Here is a 6,106-nt window from a genome sequence, read left to right as displayed (position 1 = left end):
TGTCATATGGGTAATGTGCTGACATCATGAGAAAGTTTGAGGGGGGCTGGCACATCTCATACATGAACATGAAAACCCAATCACTACATTTATGAACTATAAAAGGATCAGTTGCTGACATCTTAATCTTTGCTTTCCTAGTGTCCAGAACTGAGAGCCAATGAATCTGTGGTTTTTCTAAATTACCAAGTCTGTGGTATTCTGTTGTAGTGGCACTGGGCCAACAAGATTCTTCCAGGAATATAAACAAGAGTAGATTGCAAACATGCAGATTCAAGATCATGGGTAACTACCTTCTGCCCTGAAGTCTAGAGTGAGAAGAGACAAAGCTGTGAGAAAGAGACTTTGAGAGAAACAGAATTGAGAGAGAGAGAGATAGATAGAGAGCGAGAGATAGATAGATATCCTGGTGGATTTCTACTCTTGGGTTTCAATCCTTCTTGAGATTTAGCTGTATTTCTACTCCAGCATTTTTATGTCATTTTTCCTTTTAACTTTAGTTGATTTCTTTTATTTGGGTCCAAAAATTGTAGAGGGTCAAGAATTATTCTGTGACTGTGCCCCCAAACCAGCTGAGGCCCAGGTAGGGAGAATATTTGATAATGAGGTAATAGAGTCAAGTCATTAAGTACCCATAAGATTAGACCTAGAACCCTAACTTCATTTATTTTTATAATAGCAATTAATCTCCTTGCTTGGAAATCCCTTGTGGACAGAGACTTTCCATTTCATCTTTGAATTCTTTACAAAGATCATTCATTCAGTCATTCAGTAATATTTAGCGAGTGTCTGTTTAGTTATGTACTAGGCACACCATAATTTAAAAAATAATAGCAACAATAATACTTTAAATTACCATTTTGAAGCATTTGCTTAAAATACATTATGTGCTTTAATCATTATAATATTCTGTACATTAAATATCACTGACCCAATTGTTGGATAAGAAAACTGGAGCTTAGAAAAGATGACTTCTATAGCTAGTGAATGCTAGAACAAGGGTTCATATCAGAGCTGCCTGACTCCAAAGATCATATTTGTAGAAAGAGTAAACTCCAATTTCATTACCTTTATAAAAAAATAGTTTCATGATGTTTGGATGATGGAATGTTTATACAACCTGTAGCCCTGATGTTAGCAATCCTATAAATACTAGCAGTGAAAGAACTTGCCTTTGTGAAGTGAGTCATTGAATTTGCTATATGACAGGAAGTCTGGTTGTTAAAAGGAAATATGATGAAATGTCTGACTCATCATTCATGTGGACATGTTCTGAGGACTGCACTGAGGTTCTTTGTAGTGTGGTGCAAGAAAAATAAGGACCTTGCAAAACAGCTTGTTTATGCCAGCTTAAACAGGTTGTCCACGTCCAATTGCCACATGCACCAGGGCTAGTGGGTTTGAACCCAGCCTGGGCTGCTAAAACAAAAAGTGTGTGGCGGGCGCCTGTAGTCCCAGATACTCAGGAGGCTGAGGGAAGAGAATCGCTTGAGCCCAAAAGTTTGAGGTTGCAGTGAACTGTGATACCACGGCACTCTACCCAGGGCAACAAAAGTGAGACTCTGACTCAATAAAAAAATAAAAAATCTGTAAGTTAAAAATGCAATGCTAATTCCCTAACATGATAAAAAAAAAATACCTTGATAATTGTGAAGAAAGAAAAGTAATTCTAGGAGGAGGAGGGGCAAAATGGCTGACTGGAGCCAGCTTTTGACAGAAGCTCCCTTCCAGAGGAAAGGATAATCATCAGAAAGTACCCAATAAAGCGGAAGACTGAGAGCCGACCTGAGAGAGAAGAGTACAAAACTCATCCCAAAGGAAAAGTGTCTGATCCCTCTGCCAAGAGAGTTTTTTTTTTTTTCCCTCGCTGTAGGTTTTCTATAGGTAAGCCGTGAACTGAGGACCTCTCATCTCACCCCATGGGAGAGAGTTGCAGGAAGTGGGGACTACTTCTCCAGAGGGACCCTGCTGTGACCCTGAGCACTCTCTTGCCAGACATGAAAGTTGAACTAACATTTTCCCTGCCATTTTGAACTTCCAGTCCATCCTTCCCCTGTCACCTGATGGCCCAGAAGCCTAACCCCTTCAGAGAGGGGCAAAGGCAAGGTGCTGAGGGAGAAAATCATTTGCTGGCTTGGTATTCTCAAGTTTGGACTGAGCTCAGGTGAAACACTCCCCAGTTGCCATTGAGTACCTGAGGCAGGCAGGCCTCAGTTACCACTGGCTTGTTGCAGAAGGTGGTGGCTGGGCCCGAGGGGGCATTGACTTTCCTTTGACTCTGGCAGGCACAAAGCCCTGGCACATCTGCTTATTGGAGGGAGCAGGACCACAGCACCGTGGGGTTACCAGTGACTGGGCATGAAAGAGGTGCAAGGTGGGGAAAGAGATACCAGCCCCCTGGTTGAACTCTGCTACTGGGAGGGCCTTTTCGATGCCACAGAGCACTGGAGTGAGCCACATTGGAGCAGCCAGTAGACCTCTGCTATCTAATTGCTGGAGACCTTTTGAACTCTCCCACTTGAGAGTTGGTACTGACTGGGTCAACTGTTTGGAACTCCTAACCTGGGCCAATCACCCAAGGACCATCTTGGGTGGTACCCTTGTTGTGGGGTAATGAGAAGGGTTGATTTTCCTCTTCCAGTTGTTGCCTGTGGGGGGCAGGGTGTCTTAGTTGCTTATATTTCTCAACACCTGAGACTTTAACCCAGAGTCACTGATCTACTAGGATTGGACAAAGACCAGCTGAATATAAGACAGAGCCACTTAACTCCACCACACCCATCGGGTCCCCAGAGCCTCAGACGGTAATACTGGATTGGTCCTTTGCAAAGCTGGAGGGGAAAAAGCTACAGTCACCAGTCCCAGATCCTTGGCAAAGGGCTGGTTAACCATAACTCCAAGAGCCCTCAATCCAATTTCCCCTTACCTGCCCATCTAGCCAAATGGTGAAAAATAATCATGGGGTAGAATCAGGGGAAAAACTCTGTCAACATGAATAATCAGAGTAGATCAACTCCTCCAAGGAATGACAAAACAGACATACCAGATAATCCCATTCATAAACAAATGGCTGAGATATCAGAAATAGAGTTCAGAATTTGGATGGCAAATAAGATCAACAGAATGGAGGTACAGATGGAATTAGAATTTCAAGGAGTAATTCAAAAGTTATCTCAAGAATTCAATGAATTCAAAGACAAAATCACCAAAGATTTTGACACATTGAGGCAAGAACTTGCATCCCTCAAAGATCCGAGAAATACAGTAGAATCCCTTAGTAACAGAATGGAGCAGGCAGAAGAAAGGATCTCTGACACTAAAGACAAAGCTTTTGAATGCTCCCAAATGCTCAAAGAGGAAGAGAAGTGGAGAGCAAAACCGGACCATTCCCTGAGAGAATTGTGGGACCACTACAAAAGAGCAAACATTTGCCTTATAGGAATCCTGAAGGAGAAGATATTGCTTCGAAAGGCTCAGATGCTCTACTCCAAGAGATAATTGTGGAGAACTTCCTAAACATGGCAAGAGATTCTGAAATTCAGATAGCAGACAGTTTCAGAACCTCAGCACAACTCAATCCAAATAAAACATCTCCTAGACACATTACAATTAACTTTGCCAAAGTTAATATGAAGGAGAAAATTCTGCAAGCAGCCAGATGTAAGAAAACCATAACCTACAAGAGGAAAAATATTAGAATGACTGCAGATATCTCTGCTGAAACTTTTCAAGCTAGAAGAGGATGGTTATTGATCTTTAACCTCCTAAAACAAAATACTTTTCAACCCAGGATCCTGTATCCAGCTAAAATGAGTTTCATTTATGATGGAGAAATTAAATACTTTAATAACATTCACATGTTGAAGAAATTTGTCATACCTAAACCAGATCTCCAGGATATTCTCAGACCCATCCTCCATAATGACAAGCACAATGCTCTACCACCAAAGTAAACTCACTCAGTGATAGGATTAAAAATGTCCACTGGACTTTTGAAAAAGTCGATACCCAAAATACTACCAGGCTTATCAATACTCTCAATTAATGTCAATGGCTTAAATTTTCCTCAAAGAGACACAGGTTGGCTGACTGGATACAAAAACTCAGGCCAGATATCTGCTGCATACAAGAATCTCATCTTACCTTAAAAGATAAATATAGACTCAGGGTGAAGAGATGATCATCTATAATTCAGGCAAATGGAAATTAGAAAAAAGCAGGTGTTCCAATTTTATTTGCAGATACAATAGACTTTAAACCAACAAAAGTAAGGAAATGTAAAGGATGGTCACTTTATATTTGTTAAGGGCAACATTCAACATGATGAGATATTAATTATTAACATTTATGCACCAAACCAAAATGCACCTCAATTTATAGAGAGACTCTAACAGACATGAGTAACTTGACTTCCTCTAGCACCATAATAATTGGAGACATTAACACCCCTTTGGCAGTGTTGGATAGATCCTCCAGTAAGAAACTAAGCAAAGAAATTTTAGACTTAAACTTAACCATTCAACAATTGGATTTAACAGAAATCTATAGAACATTTCATTGTAACAAAACTGAATACACATTCTTCTCATCAGTCCATGGAACATCCTTCAAAATTGATCACAGCTTAGGTCACAAGTCTAACCTCAGCAAATTTAAAAGAATAGAAATTATTCCTTGTATTTTCTCGGACCATCATGGAATAAAAGTTGAACTCAGTAACAACAGAATCTTCATACTCACACAAAAACATGGAAACTAAATAAGCTCATGCTGAATGATAGCTGGGTCATAGATCAGATTAAGAAGGAAATTACCAAAGTTTTGGAACAAAACAATAATGAAGACATGAATCACTAGAACCTCTGGGATACCACAAAGGCAGTCCTAAGAGGGAAATTTATGGCATTGCAAGCCTTCCTGAACAGAATGGGAAGAGAGGAAGTCAACAACTTAATGGGACATCTCAAGCAACTGGAAAAGAAAGAACATTATAACCCCAACCCAGCAGAAGAAAAGAAATAACTAAAGTAGAGCAGAATTAAGTGAAATTAAAAACAAAAGAATCATGTAACAGATCAATCAATTAAAAAGTTGGTTTTATGAAAAGTTCAATAAAATAGGTAAACCTTTGGTTAACCTAACCAGAAATAAAATAGTAAATTCCCAATTCATCAATCAGAAATGATAAAGGCCAAGTAACAGCAGACTCCTCAGAAATTCAAAAAAATATTAATGACTATTACAAAAAACTCTATTCTCAAAGGTATGAAAATCTGAAGAAAATAGACCAATAATTGGAAACACGCCACTTTCCTAGACTTAGCCAGAAAGAAGTGGAAATGTTGAACAAGCCTATATAAAATTTTGAAATAGCATCAACTATAAGAAATGTCCCCAAAAAGAAAAGTGCGGGGCCAGATGGCTTCACATCAGAATTCTACCAAACCTTTAAAGAGGAACTAATACCTATATTACTTAACCTCTTCCAAAACATAGAAAAAGAAGGAATAGTTTCCAACACATTCTATGAAGCAAATATCACCCTGATACCCAAACCAGAAAAAGACCCAACAAGAAAAGAAAATTATAACCAATATCTCTAATGAATATTGATGCAAAAATATTCAATAATATCCTAGCAAACAGAATCCAGCAACACATCAAACAAATTATACATCATGACCAGATGCGTTTCATCCCAGGGTCCCAAGGATGCTTCAATACACCTAAATCTATAAATATAATACATCATATAAACAAAATAAAAAAACAAAAACCATACGATTTTCTCAATTGATGCAGAAAAAGCTTTTGATAATATCCAGCATCCTTTCTTGATCAGAACACTTAAGAAAATAGGTATAGAAGGAACATTTTTTAAACTGACAGAGGCCATCTACAGCAAACCCGTATTGAATGGAATAAAATTGAAATCATTTCACTCAGATCAGGAACCAGGCAAGGTTGCCCATTGTCTTCACTGCTTTTTAACATTGTAATGGCAGTCTTAGCCATTGCAATCCAGCAAGAGAAGGCAATCAAGGGGAGCCAAATAGGATCAGAGGATATCAAACTTCCACTCTTCGCAGATGATATGATAGTATAT

The 6,106-nt window shown here is 39.0% G+C and overlaps 1 non-coding gene across 1 annotated transcript; it reads right to left on the bottom strand.

Moving 5' to 3' along the window:
- On the bottom strand, window positions 1-108 carry LOC128568312 (small nucleolar RNA U13). Its single transcript, XR_008375118.1, has one exon. It is a non-coding gene; the product is annotated as a small nucleolar RNA U13 (small nucleolar RNA).
- Between the last annotated feature and the right edge of the window lie 5,998 nt (window positions 109-6,106).

This window comes from Nycticebus coucang, chromosome 16, assembly GCF_027406575.1.
Source record: "Nycticebus coucang isolate mNycCou1 chromosome 16, mNycCou1.pri, whole genome shotgun sequence".
NCBI classification, from domain to species: Eukaryota; Metazoa; Chordata; class Mammalia; order Primates; family Lorisidae; genus Nycticebus; species Nycticebus coucang.
This window is presented reverse-complemented; position numbering and strand designations above follow the sequence as displayed.